Consider the following 22678-nt stretch of genomic DNA (forward strand, 5'->3'; position numbering starts at 1 on the left):
CCTTTGTTGACTTAGGTGTGCCAACGCTTGTGTCAACATTTCCTTAAGGAAAAACACAAGGATTGCAATGATATTATAGCTTGTCTTAACAAGTCTTAATAAGTCCAATGCCACCAACGCTCTTGTCTTATTAGCTTAGATGCTCGCTTGACCCACATAGAGGGTCGTCTTTAATATGGAATCAAACCCCCAACTCTAGGAGGCATAACGCCCAATATTCGACCCCAGTCACTACATCACCAACGCTCTTGTCTTGTTAGCTTAGATTCTCGCTTGACCCACATAGAGGGTCATCTTTAATATGACATCAAACCCGCAGCTCCAGCAGGCATAACGCCCAAGATTCGACCCTAGTCACTTCCTCAGATAATTGATGCTTCTCTTAGCCTCTTGGCTAATGTTTTTTACTTCTAGTAGAATAGTTTCTTTATGCATTTGCGTAGCTAGCAGTAACTGGTAGAAATTTTGTATATCCAGCCGAAAACAACTTGAAATGCAAACCAGTTTCTTTTAGGATGGTTTTGACTAATAAAAAATAGACTATTATTAACACTACTAAAGACATGGATGCTATTCTAAAACAATAGAAAATTTAATTTAAAAAAACTATATTATTAATTTATATTTATTCCTTTTTAAATTTCTATAAAAATTAATTGTAAATATCTATCCCATATGAAATTGTAAATACAATTTTAACACAAGCTATTTATACAATAAAATAAAATAGATTAAATATTTATATAAAACAAATTAAACATGAAATATATATAATGTATCATACAACAATATTATACCTTTTTACATATATAAAGTCATGACAAATCTATTTATATAATAAAATAAACTAAATTAAATATTTATATAAAACAAATTTAGCATGAAATTATATATAGATATAGATATTCATAAAGACTATAAAACAGTATTGTCCTTTTTACGTATATAAAGTCAAAATTTCAGTATTAAAAATAAAATGTTAAATTACATTCTATAATAAAAGTATGGGAATTTCAAATTTATTTTGTTTGATGATCATCGTTTGTATCTATATTCTTCTTGGTATTTATAAGAATCTCATTTGCAACCGGTCAGCCAAAGAATGGTGACGAACTTGGTATGTGTCTAAATGTTTAATCAGAATTTATAACCAGCAAATTTAATATTTAAATGTTAATTTATTTATTTATAAATATTTTTACTTTATAAAATTTAAAACTTTATAATGATGATGGTTAATGTTTATTAAGGTCAAACTTTGGTCTATCGACTTAAAGAAACGAATTATTTAGTTTGATTTAAGATTTTATTCCTATGTTCAAAAAGTTTGGAGAGAAGCTTCTAGAGCTCACTATAATTTTGACATCGTAAAAGGCTAGGAAGGTCAGTGTTGCAACAAAGATTATGAAACTGAGATCTAATGTGGTTGTACTCGGGGTACTCTAAGAGGAAGTGATTTTCATCCTCAATGTTCATATTGTCACAGAGATGGCAGATCATTTCCATCCATGGTGTTTTGGGAACTACCCAACGACCCGTTTCAGTATGGAGCTCATGAGAGTTTGTTCTAATCTTGGCTATATTAATTTTCTTCTTTGTGCTAGTTAAAACAGAGATACTTTTGATCTTCTAGGGTGGAGTTGATGACCTCCTTATAATATCTTAATTTTCTTTTAGCTGTTAAATCTTTCTCACACCACATTTTTTCTTTGAACTTAGAAGTAACAATATTTTTAATGTTATTAATGTTTTGTAATGCAACATTCTCTATATGGAACGTCAAATTCCATATATCTCTACCCATTAATAACTTTTCTTTCTCACACCACATTCTTTTTTTGAACTTAGAAGTAACAATATTTTTAATGTTATTAATGTTTTGTAATGCAACATTCTCTATATGGAACGTCAAATTCCATATATCTCTACCCATTAATAACTTTTCTTTCTCACACCACATTTTTTCTTTGAACTTAGAAGTAATCACATTTTTTCTTTGAACTTAGAAGTAACAATATTTTTAATGTTATTAATGTTTTGTAATGCAACATTCTCTATATGAAATGTCAAATCCCATACATCTCTACCCATTAATAACTTTTAATTATAACTGTCTTTGGATTATTATAAAGTTGAATCAACTACATTACCTCTAACCATTAATAACCTTTAATTATAACTATCCTTGGTTTATAATAAAGTTCAACAACCACATTAATAGCAATTTAAATCATGATCAGTGAAACAACATTCACATAATAGCAATTTAAATCATGATTAGTAAAATAACATTTGTAAAATAATATTATTTGCTATGCTATTGATCTATAAATAATGATCAGTAAAATAACATTCATATCATAAACACAGCACAAACTAGCTTTATTTATTATGCTATCAATTTATATTTACTTACCTATAGATCCATAAACACGCAAAATAAACAATATAAACAAATATATAATCTAGCGATAAACATATACTACCCCACATATTTATATATCAATTATGAATCCATAGCATAACTTGCCCACAATAATAAACGCTATTATTAAAAATGCCATTCCTAACATAAGGGCATGTCTTAGAGGAAAACTTATACAGACAAAGGTCTCTCCCATCGCAATGTGGGACTAAAATACTCGGATTTATGAATTTATTTTCTGATTTTAGGGGCTCAGTGTCAGGACAACATTCCTGCGCACCAGATCCAGAGTGTATTGACCTGCAGTCCGGGCGACTCCACCGTGCGAAGTGCGTGCGAGGAGATCATGCGAAATGTGAAACAAAATGAACCTTGGACGAGTTTATAAGGCGTTGGGCGAGCGATGAGGGGGTGGTCCCATGAGTTAGGTGGGCCGACCCACCTCATGGGCGAGAGTTCGCATTATGAACGAGTCGGTTGGGCGTTGGGCATGGGTCGGTCGGGTGACATAACCCGCCACCCACCCGTATATATTGAAGGGTGTTTGGAGGTAAACGAGCATCATTCGATCAACACGAGTTCGAACAAGGAGTTCTGCGGTGCATGGATGAGCCCACACGACGGACGGAACTCGGGTGGAAAACTCGTTTAGAAAAGTCAGGTGAAAAACTCGGGTGAGAAAATCAAGTGAAAAACTTGTGCAGAAAACTCGGGCGAAAAACTCGTGCAAAAAAACTCATGCAGGAAACTAGTGCAGAAAACTCGAGCGAAAAACTCGTGCAGGAAACTCGTGCAGAAAACTCGGGCGAGGTCGTCGGGTAGAACTCGGGCGAGGTCGTTGGGCAGAACACGGGCGAGGTCATTCAAGCAGGACTCGGGCGAGGTCGTTCAAGCAGGACTCGGGCGAGGTCGTTCAGGAAGGACTCGGGTAAGGTTGTCGGGTAGGAAACTCGGGTGAGGTCGTTTAGGCGAACCGGGTGAGGTCGTTCGGGCGATCCGGGTGAGGTTGTCGGGCAACACGAGTGAAGTCGTTCGGGCATGCCGGGTGAAGTTGTGTGGCGACCCGAGTGAGGTCGTTCGAGCGAACCGAGTGAAGTCATGTGGCGACCTGGGTGAAGTCATGTGGCGACTCAGGTGAAGTTGTTCGGGTGAACGAGTTTGGGTGGATGTGCAGACAAGCGGCCGGGCGAGGGCGCGCCGTGCACGACGAAACGATGGAAATGGTGAAGTGTTGAGGTTGTGAACAAAGGTGTGACTCGTGCGGAGGCGCCCGTGTGTGGCGACTTGGTTACGACAAGGCGCGCCTAAGTTGGGAAAACAACACGATTGTGCGACGAGGTGAACAAAGGGTTGGTGAGTCGTGCGGTGACCGTGCGGAGGTGCCAACTAGCTGGGCAACCAAGTTTTCCGAAGTTGGAAGTTTGGCTAAGTGTAAATTTTGGGTTTCCCAAGATTTAACTTGTACTTATAAAAGAAGATTATATATTTATTCGGGCAGACTCATATTGCAGGGAGTTGCCCCTCCCTTTATACTGTTGTGCATTTCTATTGTATAATGTTGTTTATGTGAATGTTATGGGCTTTTACTGTATAAAGGATAAAGATAATACTTGGTAATGAAAAATAAACTAAGTATGGAATGTTAGGCATAGTCTACAATCGTAAGTATTGGTGAAAAGAAAACGGTTGGTAGTGCCGCACCTCGCTATAGTGTGGTTGGAAGAGTACCGCCAGTGTAGGGGCGTGACAAGTGGTATCAGAGCTGATTCAGGTGAAGTGCAGATGAAGGAAGCTGATTCTACAAAGGCCGAAGACTTGAAAGGGAGTTCAAGTTTTGCAGGTGACAGGTGGAATCAAGAGCTGGTTCAGTCTTGCAGGGGGAACCTGGTGAATGGTGAAGAGTCAAGAAGGATGTCTATCTTGCAGGAAATGGGTTTTGCAACCTTCAAGGAATTTGAAGGAAGTCTACTTGAAGAATCAAGGAAGGTTGAACAAAGATTTGCAGAATGGGGCAAAGGCTTGTTCAAAGCAAAGGATGCTCTTCGTGCTTTGGTCAAGGAAGGGATTTCTGACGGGAATAGGGACGAAGCCTATCGACTTGCAAAGGAAGTGGACTTTTTTGATGCAGAACTCAAGGAATTGGAGATGAGGCAGGACTTGATTCGAGAGAAGTGGAAATGGCTAACTCTTGAGAAGAAGCATTCCATAGCTTTGGCTCATAAGGAGAAAGCTGTAGAATGCGATGATAAGAAAGAAGAAGCCGTGATGATTGAAGATGTTGCAGATGTGACAACGATGGAGGATGAACTTGAGATTGATCAATTTGGACCAGGATCGTGCAATTTGCAGACATGGACGTGTTATCACCCCAAGAAACTCTCCTAGGTTGTATCTCAGAGATGCTCGGGAACATTACAAACTCAACAAAAATGTTGGAAATAGGTGGATGAATGGAAGGAATGATGCATATTCAAGCCAGATAACCACTTCTACTATGCTTAACCCCTATACATGGGTGAACACCCCCAGACTACAAGGCTTTAGACCACCAATTACTCACAGTTTGAGGAATAAGTGAACGTGGAGAATGCTAATCACACCAGCAGATGCACAAGACTAGTGATGGCCAGCTGCAACTAGTAAAAGAGGTCTGCCAATCTATTTCCTAATGCACAGACAGGATGACAGCTCTCTGGCATTAAAACAACAGAAACTTGCATACACATTCAATAATACTTTCTAGTTCTAACACAGAGGTGGGATGACAGCCCCTCTAATGCTAAACATCAAAAGCACAATAAAATGCATAACAGGCACAGCCTGGAGCAAAGAAGAAGTGGAAAGTGAGCAATTAACAGCAAAAGAAGCTTGTATTCGCTGAAAAGGAAGACTAGATGCTACAGGTATCATAGTAATTACAGTCTCTAGAAGTTGAACTTTACATCAAAACAATATCCATCAACCCTCATTACATCTGTTTTCTCGGTATATATAGAGTTTGATTACAAAAACACTCTGCTATGCTATACGAGGAGGGGTCATAATGGACCACCAACCACATTAACTATTTGATATGGATCTCTGCTACAATTTGTTGCTTTAATGAACAAATCGACCTTTCTGCTGCTCAACTGTCCTTCTCTGAGCAGATGGAGTGTAATGTGTATAAGGCTCCATGACTGATTAATTCCTTTAACTGCTCTTTCCTATACTTTTCTTCCTCAGCCATGCTGCTTGTTGAACGTGGTTGTTGAGGATTTAATGCGCAAAGTACTGGATCATGGCCTCCCTCCTCCTTCGAGTACACTGGACAGGTTATAGACACGGACATCATGGCGGAAGTAGACTGAACGAAGGAACGAAGCTTAGTGATCGGATCGCGTGGATCGACGGCAGGGATCTATCGGAGGGAAAAATCAGGCAGAAGCGGGTCAAATAGGTGTGGGCCGTCAGATCGTGATTCGAGCAGATCCGACGGTGATCGGGAGGCGAAAGAGCGCAGGGTTTAACGAGCGAGGGAGGGTGGTTTTGCTGGCCGACGGTATTCCTCGCACCGCCCATGGAGCTGCGATGGTTTCCATATAAACCCACGCGATGCAATAGAACGACAACGCATGGCCTTCGCGACGAGCGGGAAACCGCTTTCCCCCTGCGTTAACGAGTGGGCAGGTCACGCGAGCAGGGCCTGCGACTACCCTCTGATCACGCGACGGACGATCGGATGGCAAGGAAAGTGCATGAGGTTTAACGTGCGGGAAAAAACAACGGAGACCGTTAGATCTAGACACGGCAGATCAACGGCTGTGATGGGGGACGAAAGCGCCAAGGTTATATGGTCAGATCATATGGTGGATAAAGCTTAGCACTCGGGACTCAGAGGAAATACGGGATTAAACAGGGTTTCCAAAGGTAAAATGGAGGTGAAATAGAGTGTTTAAACGGAGAATAGGGAGGTTTTAGGAGAGAAAAAAAATGGCGGGGCTGGGAGAGTATGAGGAAATTAAAGGAGGAAAAGGTAGAAAAGACTGCTGCAAGCTTTCTTTTCGGCATAAACCCACCACCAAACCTGAATTTGACCTTTAAACGCTGAAGTTTATAATAGAGCTAACAGGACGGATGGGGTTACTCACATGGAGGAGCCTCATGATGATGATGTAAGTACTATTGATACTTGTGTTTCATTTGAGCATTTGGTAAATGGACCGTATGCAGGGAAGAGCAACACCAGTTTGCCGATGCAAGGGGGCATCTTACCATGGATCTCTATGATGAGACCTTGTATAGAGAAGCAAGGATTGTTGACTGTTGTAGGACTTGTTGGGGTTGTTTGTGACCTTATGGTAGAAGGTACAAAGGCCCGTGACAAGGGAGGAACATGATGATCATTGCGAAGGATTGGGTCATGCTTTAGCCACATGGAGAACTGGCTAAGTGCCCGGCATGACTCATGGACAGATTGAAGGGCACACATTTGGGTATGATGATGCTTGGGTGGACTTCTCATGGCCGAGACCAAGAACAAGTCTTGGTGGAACCTTCAATGGGGGAGCTATGATGGAAGAGACTCATGATGTGATGATGATATGATTGGGTGATCGAGTTCACTAGACCGAAGATTGCAGACTTGGATGGGAATGACTGATTGTTGTGATGGGTGTTCTTAGTTGGACACCATAGGCAACTTAGTCATGGACATCAGGGCGGAGATATGGAGCATGGCAGTCTATGCAGGGACATTATCCAGGAGCACTTGTAGAGGTGTCACTTATGGGAATCCAATGAGGAGTGCCAAGGCAGGGATGTTGTGCAAGTAGATTTGCTGGTGTGACATGGAGATGTTTATTTATGAGTCGATGGAGAGGTTGTGCACTCTTGTACAACAAGGCCATGGACTTGGATGGAGTTGTGAGCAGACTATGGAGCATTCCTACTACATGGAGAGCTGAGGCATCTTACAGAGACCTTTGGGCCAAGACTTGTATGCTTGCTAGAGTGCTGGTTGGAGATGACTCATGGAGCTCATGATGACATGAGGTTGTGACTTGATGACTTACAACGATGATGATGCCTTGGTGGCAACACTGGGCATGGGTTGAGCCGAGACTTAACCACTTTGACACATGGGAGCTGATTGATCTATGATCATGGGCAGCACATGGGAGACGAGATAGGTGTATACTTGTTGTTATGATAACTTGAGGGATGGCACGTTGCAGATATGATGGAGGTTGCTTCATGGACCTGGATGTGACACATCGAGAGTTGGAGTTTGATGAGATGATCTCTTCACTTTGAGGAGATGGATGTTTTGCAGATGGATGATGATGTTGGACAGAAAACATCATGGACATCGTGTTACAGATGAGATGGAGATTACTTCATGGACTTGAGCATGACTTATACTTATATGGAGATGGATTCTTGATCGAGTTAAGGATGTGACGGGATGTTATGAGAAATGACTGATGGTGGCATGAGGATGTGCATTCTCATGGTTTGAGTGGATAGTTGGATTGATCACCCGACTAGTTCAAACATGAGGGGATCCAGTGTACAGAGATGTGTTAGCATTTGTTGGAGTATCATGTAGCAGTTCACACGAGGATGACACATGATGAGGTAGACACGCTATGTTGTTGGAAGCATGTAGCTTGAGATGGAGAGGCCAGCCTTCCACGATGGGGAGTAGCATGTGGAGATTGTGACAGGGTGGTTGATGGTCATGCATTGAGATGATTTTAGATATATGACATACCGATGGGGTGTATACCTTAGTATGGTGATCTTGGTGACAGGTGGTTGCCGGGATGAGATATTTTCGAGGACGACGATGACTTCAAGTGGGGGAGAATGTATGGACCTGCGATCCGGGCGACTCCACCGTGCGAAGTGCGTGTGAGGAGCTTGTGCGAAATGTGAAACAAAATGAACCTTGGACGAGTTTATAAGGCGTTGGGCGAGCGATGAGGGGGTGGTCCCATGAGTTGGGCGGGTCGACCCACCTCATGGGCGAGCGTTCGCATTATGAACGAGTCGGCTGGGCGTTGGGCATGGGTCGGCAGGGTGACATAACTCGCCACCCGCCCGTATATATTGAAGGGCGTTTGGAGGCAAATGAGCATCATTCGATCAACACAAGTTCGAACAAGGAGTTTTGCGGTGCGTGGATGAGCCCGCACGACGGGCGGAACTTGGGTGGAAAACTCGTTCAGAAAAGTTAGGTGAAAAACTCCGGTGAGAAACTCGGGCGAAAAACTCGTGCAGAAAACTCGGGCGAAAAACTTGTGCAGAAAACTCGTGCAAGAAACTCGTGCAGAAAAACTCGTGCAAGAAACTCATGCAGAAAACTCGGGTGAAAAACTCATGCAGGAAACTCATGCAGAAAACTCGAGTGAAAAACTCGCACAAGAAACTCCTGCAAAAAACTCGGGCGAGGTCATCGGGCAGAACTCGGGTGAGGTCGTTCAGGCAAGACTCGGGCGAGGTCGTTCAGGCAGGACTCGGGCGAGGTCGTTCAGGCAGAACTCGGGCGAGGTCGTCAGGCAGGAAACTCGGGTGAGGTCGTTTGGGCGAACCGGGTGAGGTCGTTCAGGCGAGCCAGGTGAGGTCGTCGGGCAACACGGGTGAAGTCGTTCGGGCAAGCCGGGTGAAGTCATGTGGCGACTCGGGTGAGGTCATTCGGGTGAATTGGGTGAAGTCGTGTGGTGACCCGAGTGAAGTCGTGTGGCGACTCGGGTGAAGTTGTTCGGGTGAATGAGTTTGGGTGGACGTGCGGACGGGCGAGGGCGCGCTGTGCATGACGAATCGATGGAAACGATGAAGTGTTGAGGTTGTGAACGAAGGTGTGACTCGTGTGGAGGCGCCCGTGTGTGGTGACTTGGTTACAACAAGGCACACCTAAGTTGGGAAAACAACACAATTATGCGATGAGGCGAACGAAGGGTTGGTGAGTCATGCAGCGACCGTGTGGAGGTGCTGACGAGCTGGGCAACCGAGTTTGCCAAAGTTGGAAATTTGGCTAAGTGTAAATTTGGGGTTTCCCAAGATTTAACTTGTACTTATAAAAGAAGATTATAGATTGATTCAGGTAGACTCATATTGTAGGAAGTTGCCCCTCCCTTTATACTGTTGTGCATTTCTATTGTATAATGTTGTTTATGTGAATGATATGGGCTTTTATTGTATAAAGGATAAAGATAATACTTGGTAATGAAAAATAAACTAAGTATGGAATGTTAGGCGTAGTCTACAATTGTAAGTATTGGTGAAAAGAAAACAGTTGGTAGTGCCGCACCTCGCTATAGTGCGGTTGGAAGAGTACCGCTAGTGTAGGGGCGTGACATAGAGCCTCACACAAACAACAGGGCAAACGACATGTTTTAGAGGAAAACTTATACATACAAAATCTCTCCCATTGCAATGTGGGACTAAAATACTCAGATTTATGAATTTATTTACCAATTTTAGGGGCTCAGTATCAGGACAACATTCTCGCGCACCAGATCCAGAGCCTCACACAAACAACAGGGCAGTCGAATGGGGAAGGAATTATTCAAATAAAACCAGAAGCAGACTGACTGAATACTTGATCCGGATCTTGGGAGGAGGCCCCCAAGATCTAAAAACTTGAAATGGATCTTGGGAGGAGAGACCCCCAAGATCTGAAAACTTGAATTACCAGAAGAAAAATAAAGAGAATGCCCAATAAACAAAACCACAAAGAAACTTTTTTATTAAAACCGATAATAACTGTAAAGGCAACATTGTGGCGGACAATCTGTCGTTTTACAAAATGTGACTTTTTACTTATAGTATTTTTCAGTTACAATACCACGAGTCAATTCCATGGGTGAATGAATACCATGGGTGGATTTTACAATACCACGGGCGGATGCCATTTACAATACCATGGGTAAATTCCATGGGTCGATTGATGTGTTCTATGAGATCCCACATTCATGCTTGGAATATGACACGGGGGTGAATGGATGAAGAGAGATTTGGCTGATCCATTCTACGACCGGGTGGAACATGGAAGTCCCATCCTGGCTTTGGATTTTGCATCATTTAATGAAAGGTTATTTCTCCTTATATTTCTATGAGAATTTTGATGGATTGTATGTGGTTTATATGGATGTACTTTCATGAGTGTTTATATCCCTATTATGTTGGTTATGTATGTGGTTTATGACACCAGCCATGTATGGCTTTGCTCATGTTTTTGCTTGTAATTGAATGATCAATGTATCTATAACCTAATGGATGGAATGGCAGTTGATGTGCTGAGGCATCAATGGGTCTTAGCAATTCTCAGCTAAGTATGAGACCCCTATGCTCAAAACTATTAATTACACCTATAGATTACACATTTGCAACATGTTTGACGAAATGTCTGTCATGGCTAGTAGGGGTCTAATTAATGTCTCGAACAAGTATTTTCTTTAGTACTGTCTTTTCCATCTTTTCTTTAGCTACTCGTGCACTGAGAATCTCTGATACGAAGAACCTGGATAAAGAGAAATCTCATCTCCTTAATCTTTTCGTTAATAATGGTTATAGCAAGCACCAAGGTTTGCAAGCTTTCCTTAAAGCTAGCAAAGGTCCCAAGATTAAGAAAGACCCTAAAGATCGAATCTCAGGTGTTCATCTCCCTTTCATCCAAGGGACCACTGACAAGATTGCTAGGATCCTTAAGAAGCATAATGTTCCCTCAACCTTTAGACCCCTTAACACCATTCGTAGCTCCCTTAGATCCACAAAAGACCCGGTTGACCCCAAGGACATGAAAGGTGTTTATGTTATTCCATGTTCATGTGGGACCCCCTATGTTGGGGAAATTGTGCACTCTGTTAATCACAAGATTCATGAGCACTCAGCTGACATCAAGCATGGAAGGACCCGGTCTTCAACCTTGGCTGAACACGTGGAGAAGACTAAGCACCATATTTGTCTTGAGGAGGCCTGGGTAATTGCCAAAATTGTGCATTTTCATCATTGGAAGTTTAGGGAGGCCATAGAAATTGAAAAAATGCCGAATAATCTCAATAGGGATGATGGATGGAAGATCAGTAGTTGTTGGATCCCTACCCTTTCCTCCTAGCTCACCCCCCTGCTTCTCTCTTGTTTTGATTTCTTCACTGGATTTTTCCCTCATATTTTAGTTTGTTGTTTCCCTTTTTTTCTTTATATATATATATAAAATCTTTATTTATATAAAATATTTATTTTTATTTATTTATTTACTTATTTTATTCAATAATTTGATAATATTATTAATATTTTATTCACATTTGGTTATCCTATATTAATATTATTTTCAAATTAATTACCTTAAATTTTAATGAAAATAAGATTCTTTTGGTATTAGGTTATTAGTCTTATATTAAAATTTATTTATTTTTACTATATTATTATTATTATTTTAATAAATAATATTTTATACATAAACTTAACTAAAATAAATTATAAATGTATAAAATAATTAATTGATTGATTAATATATGTTAGCTTTAATTCCTATTTATCCCATTATTAGATTAAAAAACATATAAATTTCATAATTGAATTATCTATTTATTATAAATAGCTACATATAATATAATTAACATAATTTCATTTATTTTTATTTATCTTTTAGTTAGAAGAAAATTCTCCATATTTAGTTAAATATTAAACTTATTAGTCAACTATATAACTAACTAAGTTATCTAATTAATATTCATTTATAATAATTCCTATAGTTTATATAATATGGAGTATATTAATTTTTAGTTTTAATTAAATAGACCTAACAACTAACTAATTTATTAATTAATTTATTAACCATTAAATTTCTTGTCCCTATCTCTTGGTCAAAGTCAATTATAGTTGTTGCCCAATCCATTGTAACCCATTCCTTGGTCAACAGTAGTTGTTTTTTCTAGCCGTTGTTTGTTCTGCACTCCCTATTTAACATGTAGCCACGATCTGGTTATTCATCTTGTCCTGACGATGAACGAATTTCGATGTGATTTTTGCCGAAAATTCTCTTCAATAAACATTTCCATTCTATTTTATTGATCTGAAGAGATGGTTCAATTTTGGGTAGTGACCTAGGCTCTGGGCATAAAAAAATGGCTAAAATCCCAAATTCGTTGGCATAGTACTGACAGTTTTGGTCTCTAGTCATTGGTAAGCAAGTCTGTGAGAGCAAATTTGGGTTGTTGGTCACACTCATACCTATAGCATGGGAGCGACTGAGCCTTAAATTGTCTAAAATCTCAGTGGGACCCCAGGGCAGGTTGTCTAAAGTATTGGATTGGTTCCTGAGGGTCATGTAGCTGATAATTAATGTACGTATTGTGTGTTTATGTCGGTTCCACTTCCTTAATGTGACTTAGGAGGTCGAATCATATCATAGTGGCCTCTAGTCACATGTTTACCCTAGCTGGCCAGTTGCTTGGGTAGACGTGGGAGGAGTGTGTTACACATGTTGAACAATAGTGTGTGTTAGGAATGTCATAGTAATAGTGGTTTGAATGCTATCTCTAACCTAAGGTAGATGAGTGAGACGGGGGTAGGTAATTTCCAAAGAGTAGGCATCTCTCTCAATGGGTTATGACTCGGTATTTGCTTGATTCTTAACAAAGCCAAGACCAACCCCTTGCATCTCCCATGTCAGAATAATCAACATGTAGACACATAGTGAAGATGGCTCACAGTTTTCAAAGAAAATGCAAGGGAACCTCCCCACTATTGTAGGGGGCTTTGTCAAATACCATAAACCATTGATCCATCCAATTATATCTACATGTTGAGAATGTGCACTAGTCTATACAAAGACGTCTCTTTCTCAAATTAGGTGGTTGGTTGATTATAAGGTTAATGAACAATTGAACAATACTCTCTTTGCTTATATTCAATTTTTTAATCTCTTCCTTGGTAATGCTAGTTGAGTAGTACTTTCTCATCCTAGTCCTATATTTAGATACATTAGATAGTTGGCCATAGAGATGGATAATGAAAGCGACAATGGTGTCAAGTGGCCAACGAAATACCAGATCACTCTCTTGCATTCCTAAGTTCTCTAATTTGGTTTTTAATTTCATTTATACATTAATTAATTTCATTATATGGTCTTACCAGGGGGGAGTTAATACTTGGGTTTTCAACAATGTTTTGCAATATCTACAATTAAACAATGATAAAAAAAATTCTTCAAAATCTGTAAGTTTCTCAAAGTTAGAAATTATAAAAATGACATTTAAAATAAAAAATGAGACATTCTCTTGGTGAAATATTGAGTGTCGATGATGCCAATATTTGACCTTGCTTTTCCCTCACCAGTTTTAGGCCCAGATGAATGAAGCACACTCATATTGGTGGAGGAAAAATCGCAATAGGTTAGTGAGAAAATGAAGAAAAAGGGATCGTGTTTCTTTTAGTATTTTCTATAATAGATATGCACATGTGCTTCTAATAATAGTGTGTGTTTTTAATGCATGGATGTCATTTTTAATTAAAAAAAATTAGATGGGCACTCTTATGGAGTAGCTTGATGGGGACCGAGGCCATTTAAATGAAAATGTGTGTACTTTGCTAAAGTGCACACACTTTCCTGAAAATAACAATGAGTGCATGTCCTATTGCAATGAAAAAGGGAACCTTCTTTATACACCTGCCTTAAGATTTTTTTAATTGATATTTTCTTCTTAGATCTAGGGAAATCAATGATTGGTTAGGATTATTTGGGCAAGACCCAAGTTCAAACTCTTGGCTAGGTAAAATAGTGTGCAAGCCACACCTAACAGGAAACTCACGTTTCAATGTAAGGCCAAGGCATCCCAAAAAATGACATGTGACATCCTTATCCTTAGGGGCACCTACCTTCCAACCAAGCCACAAAAGGCTACATGTCCATGACAAGGATTGAATCTAAAAGGGAACAAACTTAATTCCTCCTTGCTACCACCCAACTACTACCTATGGATTTCTTAATAAGTATATTTTAATTCCTATCTGGAATTAAAGTAAGAGCATACTTAATTCCTAGACAAGGACTTGCTAGTGTGGATCTTGACTACCATCTTTATTAAAATTAGTTCCCATTACTTTGCATGGGGAAGCTTGACATTATACCCTACATTTGTGGTAGTAACGATTGGCACATTTGAAAGATGTCCTCACTAGGAGGTTCATCGGTTAGAGTCTTCAAAGATATATGTGTAAGCTTAACCGATAATGGAGTTCAATACATTATGATGCTATGACATTGCCAAAAAGAAAATTGAATTAATGAGTAATCTTTGACTACCTAAATGAAGCATCATTGAAAATTTAGAGAAATTGGCAATGTAATAAGGAAGTGTTGAGATAACTTGAGAAGATTGTTGCACCTAGATTTCCCATAACATAAGTGTAGCAAATAGAATCTTGAATCATATCGATTTTGTACCAAATCTCTCTCAACATATGATATGGGCTAGTCACATTAAAAGTGCATTGACCAACATAACCCATAAAAAATAGTTGTTGCAATAAACCAAGAACAAAAAAATTACAAATATAAATATATATTCCCCTAATTATATGTAAACCTAGGGAAAAAAGCTATAAAAAAAATATACCTCATATAACTAAAACATCTTTCTCTTTTACCCAATAATATATTTCCTTTAATAATCCTTTTAATTTACAATAAATAATAATTATAAACAATTTACCCTTCGGACCTATCCGAAAATACAAAAACATTAACCTTATTGAGGTGAGACTCCACACATAGAATATCATATGATAACTAAATCAAAATAAGGACCCATAATGCCTCCACGCTTGGTCAAACTACAAGAGAAAGTGCAATCATTTTATTAGTCCTAGGAAACTTCATTAGAGTTTCAGTGTTAATCCTTGACACACAGTTTTATTTGTACATCCATAGCTGCCCTACCCGCAAGTGTTGTGATCGGACGATGTTAAAGGACGAAAGTATTCGTGAAATTGAAATTGAAATTAGGATGTGATTAGAATTATTCAGGAAAAATTCAAACTAGTGGTGGTTGGGATGTGCCTAAAATTTATTCACTAGAAATTCAAACTTGTGGTTGTTGGGATGTGCCGGAATTTGCGAACATTTTTTTAATGTGAATTACTGCGTCAATTTTAGCTTATGTGATATATGAGATTATGGAATTTTAAGAATCAAAGTAAATAATAATGTTATAAAATAAAGATGGCATAATATGAGGTTTTTACTATTTAGACTAGTCTAAGTTAAATAATAGTGTTACTTAGACATAAATGTCATAACATGAGATTCAATAGGAGTGTTGCGAGTAGAGATATCTAACATGATATGAGAACAGGAGTATTATAAGATGAAATTGAATGTTGAGAAAAAGACAAAGTACTATCCTCACTCCACCACTTACACTGAGATATATGAAGATTTAAACGTGTTAAAATATTTTTGAAAAGTAAAAGATTTAAATTTACGTACATATTTTTTTTTACTCCTAATTACTTTACATAAAATTATAGGTTATATAGACAACTAATTATTATAGCCAATAGAGAATATTTTATTTTTATTTTAAAACACTTACATATGGCGTTCACACTCGGTTGTACCAGAGCAGATCCATCTTAAATTTGGATCTAACATGAGCGGAAAGGGATCAAATTTCTTCACGTGCAAACTTCTTTAGAGTGCAAAATACAATATTTAATTTTTCATTGTTTAAATTACATTTTTGAATGCTATACAAGTATATATATGACCAAATAAATATTTTAACCATAAAAACTTATTTTTTTCATGTATACATAATTTTTTTAAATGATATATAATATATACATAATTGACATTAAAATATTTTACATAACATATACAAAAGACAGTTTATCAACCTAAATTAGTTTTAAATAGTTTATTTAAATCTCCTATTGAAATATGTTTTCATCATATATATATACATAACAAAAAAAAATGATATATAATATATACATAATTGACATTACAATATTTTACATAACATATGCAAAGAGACATTTTATCAGTGTCAATTAGTCTTAAATAGTTTATTTAAATTTCCTATTGAAATATTATTGAAAAGTATAAAGTTTAAACATCTCACGCACATATTTTTTAGTTCTAATTATTTTACAGTTTATTCATTTTTGTTTTATTATAACCATATTATTTTTCTATTTAGAATACATGTCAACTCAATAGACTGATAGATAGACAAATTTACACATCCCCTCATACTAGATTGTAAAATAAACTTCCAAAACTTAATAAAATTTGAACGTGAAAAAAACCAATTTACATGGGAAGATTATTCAAAAAAAACCAACTTACATATGAAGATTATTTGACTGATTTGATATTATTTTATGACATTTTTGAGGGACACTTGCCATTAAAAATTGAGAAACTGGAATACGTATCAAGAGGAATTTGAAGGGTAGAAAAAAAAAAAATTCGACCTTTTTTTCCGAATAAAAAGAAATTTGCGAAAGTGAATGCGTATGAACTGAAATTTGGAGCGTCAAACAATCTTCGATATTTCCGGATAAAAGACTTCCACAATTTCTTTCGTATTCCTGAATCCCTTTTTTCTCCTTAAATTTTTCCGAACTCCCTTTCAGAATTTGCAAGTATGAATGCATGTAAAGTGAAATTTGAAGGGTCAAACGACCGAAATTTGTACAATACTTGGAGAAAAAAGAATTCCACTTCTGTACAAGTCTTGAAGGCAGAGCAATAATTCTGCTGTATACTTTTCTGGCAGCAATGCACCTTCCTAGCCGGTTCGAGTAGACCTGCCTAGGATTTTCTTTGTAAGCGCACTGAAGCTTCTCGTAGTCTGTGTTCAATCCGTCCTTTAAGAGCCTGTCTTTCCTGTGTTTCCTCAAACTCAATATTCTTATCTCCGGATTGACGCCAAGCGTCAGAAGTGGTAACGCTCTGAGCATTACAGTGATTTGTGGTCAGAATTTTGCATTGGGGACCGAGTAGAAAAATACAGCCATGTCAGCCAAGGGATGTGTGACTCGCAACGATTGCGGCCGCCATGGCCACTGGTGGGAAGAGATGCCCTACAGGAGATTCCTGCAGGCTCTGTTGGCGTTGCTCTTCATCGTGCTGTTCGTGATCCTCGTCATCTTCTTAGCGCTGCATCCGCACAGGCCACGGTTCTACCTGCAGAACGCTACGGTCAGCGTGCTGAATGTGAGCGACGGATTGCTCACTTCCAGCCTGCAGTTCACCGTGGTGTCGCGCAACCCGAATGACAGGATCGGTGTCATCTACGACAGCCTGAGCACCTACGCCTCGTATCTGGATCAGCAGATTACGGCCGAGTTCTCGTTGCCCCCTTTCTACCAGGACCCCAAGGATATCAACGTCTTGGCTCCCATTTTATATGGGAATTCCGTTCCCTTGGCTCCCGTCGTCTCTGAGCAGATGAGTTACGAGAGCCTGAAAGGGTCGTTGAGCTTGAGTCTGAGAATGAACGGAAGGGTCCGCTGGAAGGTGGGCAGCTGGAGATCCGGGCATTATCATTTGTATGTCAATTGCGAAGCCATCGTGTGGCTGAGCAATAACGGCATTGGAGGCCAAGTTCCTCTGCAACCCATCACCACATGCCATGTGGAGGTCTAGGTTTCAGTTAGGAGATTTTGTAATCTATCAGAGTTCCATGGTAATTTAATTCCCCCTGGTATTCATAGTCAGTCTGCTTCTGGCTTTATTTGAATAATTCCCTGGTATTCATAGTCAGTCTGCTTCTGGTTTTATTTGAATAATTCCTTCCCGATTCGACTGCCCTGTTGTTTGTGTGAGGCTCTGGATCTGGTGCGCGGGAATGTTGTCCTGACACTGAGCCCCTGAAATCGGTAAATAAATTCATAAATCCGAGTATTTTAGTCCCACATTGCGATGGGAGGGACCTTTGTTTGTATAAGTTTTCCTCTAAGACATGCCCTTATGTTAGGGATGGCATTTTTAATAATAGCGTTTATTATTGTGGGCAAGTTATGCTATGGATTCATAATTGATATATAAATATGTGGGGTAGCGTTTATTATTGTGGGCAAGTTATGCTATGGATTCATAATTAATCCATAATTGATATATAAATATGTGGGGTAGTATATGTTTATCGCTAGATTATATATTTGTTTATATCGTTTATTTTGCGTTTGTTTATATGGTTTATTTTGCGTGTTTATGGATCTATAGGTAAGTAATTATATATTTGTTTATATTATTTATTTTGCGTGTTTATGGATCTATAGGTAAGTAAATATAAATTGATAGCATATGGATTTATAGTATAGCAAATATAAATTGATAGCATAACAAATAAAGCTAGTTTAGGCCGTGTTTATGATATGAATGTTATTTAATATAAATTGATAGTATATGGATTTATAGTATAGCAAATATAAATTAATAGCATAACAAATAAAGCTAGTTTGGGCCGTGCATATGATATGAATGTTATTTTACTCATCATTATTTATAGATCAATAGCATAGCAAATAATACTATTTTACAAATGTTATTTTACTAATCATGATTTAAATTGCTATTATGTAAATGTTGTTTCACTAATCATGATTTAAATTGCTATTGATGTGGTTGTTGAACTTTATTATAAACCAAGGATAGTTATAATTAAAGGTTATTAATGGTTAGCGTTAATGTAGTTGATTCAACTTTATAATAATCTAAAGATAGTTATAATTAAAAGTTATTAATAGGTAGAGATCTATAGAATTTGACCTTCCGTATAGAGAAGGTTGCATTACAAAATGATTGATAATTATTCCTTAATGTAAATGACAACAGAACAAGAGACTATAAAAATACAATTAACTTATCCCGCAAAATAAAAGCATATTCAACTTTGTTCACTTTTCAGATATTTTACATTAAGAAAAAATGAAATTATTACCTAATCTAATACTTGTAATTTTCGTTTAGCCAAGACTAAGCAAAAGAGGAACAATAGTAAACAATATCTTTTAAAGTTATTATATTCTGATCATTGATCAATGAATACAATAAATCAATCATCAAATACACTAAAGATAAAAAATTAAGATTACCATCTATTATAACAACATTGTGACAAATTTATAAATAAACACTTACATTTCAATTAACTTAATAATCCAAAAATAATTCAAGTAAACCAACGTCATAAATTCATTGTTCCTTCTCAGAACACAATTTACTAAAGAAGAAGAATTGATGAGTTTAAAGTCATCACAAATTTAAACTAATGTTGTAACTGACAAAGAAATGCAATTAAACCAATTTCTCATTATAGAATCAAATGATCCAACAAACAACACTTAAACTTGGTAATCAAACTATTTAATAGCTCATAATAACATGTTTATGGAAGGTAATAATTCAAGAAGCAGATTGAATCAAACCAAGTCTATCTATTTGCATTAATTTTCATCTGCGGTCACAATTGAACAACATTTCTTTGTTCCAAAAACTCCTTGCTCATACTAGAGATCTCTCTCCCACAGTGACAAGATGAGGGGTTTACATAACTATTATCCTATCTAATGTGTACATAACAAACAGAGAATATAAAAACCATTTTTTTACAAAAATAATCATAATTATTTGTTTAGGCCTCTTAGCAATCTCAAGAGATAACGGAGAAGTAGCAGAATAACTAATAGGAAATCCTTAACTAACAACCTCAAGAGTTGGAGGTAATTCAAAGGTACTCACTCCATGAAAGATGAAAGCAGAAATCTAGCCAACACAATTACTTGTGACAAATTAAAGAAAAATCAATTATTAATGATATAAACAATGGAAAGAGGGTTGTTACATAATCTGATATTTTGTAATGTCGTTATAGTTTTGAAAATTAGAAACCAAAATATAAGCATACCATATCTTTTGCAACAGCTGAGAGGTATTAACAATAAGCCCTTTATTTAGCATGATTTAAACTTTTGAATATTTGACTATAATATGAGTATCAGAGACTTATGACTTATTGAGCGAACCAGTAGAATTGCATTATTGAGCGAACCAGTAGAATTGCATTGCCTGAGTATTTTGTTAAGTCTACAAGAGGCTCTGAGTTGCTCGTTTCCTTGGTAAGCCGATCAATCTAGCGGTTGAGTCGTGGCACAGTGGATAAAGTTTTTTGGCGCTAGTAGAGATCTAACAAGGCTTCTGAAGCAATTTTATCAACATCATTATGATTCCAATTCTGGTATGACATTCACATTATCAGGGATGCTACAATTCCTTGGAGATTATGGCCTAGTATTTTTAGACTCTCACTCTATATTGGTCTCAAGATCAAGACAAATCTCATCAAGAGAAACCCTTTGTTTCTTCCGTTGTAGCCTAGAAATATTTCTAGTTGTTAGTTTGTATTTAATATGAGAGTCAAAATTTCATTTTTGCTGACCCTCGGTGTGTTGACATGCAGGTTCCAAGGAGGAAATTTCACACTGGGGGTTAATTTCAAATAAATTGGATTTACCCTTGCATCTGATTTTTTGTTTTACCCCCACCCCCCCTTCCCCGTCCTAACCAACAGGAATATTTTGTGCAATTTTTTTGCTTCAGCGAATATAAACAGTTTCGAGCTTCAAGGCCTTATCTTCTTCCGAGAGAAAAGGACTAGTCTCTTAACAAAACTCTTGGTCGTCATAGTGTATGGCATCACACAAAGGTGAGTGTGGAGGGTTTTCAAGGATAGAGTTAGGCTCTGAGAACATTTCAGAGTTAACCTCCCAAAAAGGCATGTTTCTATCGAAATGGTTTCAGGTAAGAAAAGATCCCCAATTGTCTCTGAATTTAGCCAGTTGATGTTTAACTAGGATAGCGATAAAACTATGCTGAATGAGAGAGCGCTTATCATTTTGGCATTACTTCTAGTAACTAAAGGACATTTTGGCCAAACTACTATGTAGAAAGAAAGGAAATTTTAACTTATAACCTAAAAACACCCTCAACAGCCTTATGCGATAAAGGAAGACGAGACTGCAACGTCCCTCGTAGGTGATATAATGGCCCAAAAATAAAACCATATTTTGCCACTTTGGTTTGAGATAGGTAATGGGCATACCTTTTATGTCATAAGTGTAATCCTTCTTTACCAGCAACCTCCTCCAGGAAATATCACTGAATTATGTGGAGGTTAGTTGCTTCGCATATAAAATCATCATCTACAGCAATTTCTATGTCTCCCACTTTGGCCTTCTTGCCATTGAATGAAGAGGTGAATGCTTCAGCCACACCTAGACTATACCCTTGGAAGAGTTGCAGAAACCTGAGCCAGCGAACATTACGAAAAATATCTCTGCATTCTTCGTATACTGCAAGCATCTCAATACGAATGGCGTTGGTTCAGATAACTCGAGCCATTTCTAAAGTCTCAAATTGTTTATAGTCGGGCTAGAAAGCCAAAAATAGAAGATGGTTATATGACAAGGAGAAACCCTCGAAACCCTGGTTCATGACATTAACATAGTCAAATTAGAAAAGAATGATATTGTCGAATGTCCATTCAATCCCAAAACCCTAACATTGAATTCGCAAGTGGATAATCAAATAGATAGTACGAAAGAATATCATGATGATAGGTATAGGGTGTGGATAATCATTAAATTAACATAGGTGGAATGAATCAAGATGTTCAGTCCTTGACACAGATTACCACAAACAATAACCCAAAATCACCATAACCTTGAAATCATTAAAGAGGCAGATCAAGAAACTTCGAAAATAAATATATCCATGCCATAATCAAAAGCATAGGTTTTTCATTTGACATTAAACCATGTTTAATGGTCAACAACATAATGTTAAAAATATATAAGCCAAGGTCAATATATGCATCAAGCGCAAGGTTTTCAGCATTCGATAGTCGAGTTTATAAACCATGCATACATTGTTTAACCAACGTTATAAAGACTAACCATAAATATAATTTCATGCATTTGATGTCAATGGATTAACATTTAAACAGACTTTAAAATATAAAATCCCTAATATAGGTTGAGGTTGCTATAGAATGCAAATATTGTAATGGCCTTATTTTTCAAATATTAAAATGTAAAATAAAGTCATAGGCCTTTGGTAACTATTCTTTTTAACCAAAGTTCTTTTCTCTTTGTGAGAGTCCAGTGAAAGTGAATGCATCAATCACCAAGAATAGAAAAATATAGAACTTTGAGAAGTAATCAAAGGTATAACATACAACTCTTTAGAAAAAA

At 37.6% G+C, this 22678-nt stretch overlaps 1 pseudogene; it reads left to right on the forward strand.

Moving 5' to 3' along the window:
• The first annotated feature begins 17310 nt into the window (after positions 1-17310).
• Positions 17311-18472, forward strand: LOC149218910 (NDR1/HIN1-like protein 12 pseudogene; annotated as a pseudogene).
• The last annotated feature ends 4206 nt before the right edge of the window (positions 18473-22678 follow it).

This window comes from Pinus tabuliformis, chromosome Q (genome assembly GCF_031772625.1).
Source record: "Pinus tabuliformis cultivar Carrire ecotype Pingquan chromosome Q, CPIR1, whole genome shotgun sequence".
Lineage (NCBI taxonomy): Eukaryota > Viridiplantae > Streptophyta > Pinopsida > Pinales > Pinaceae > Pinus > Pinus tabuliformis.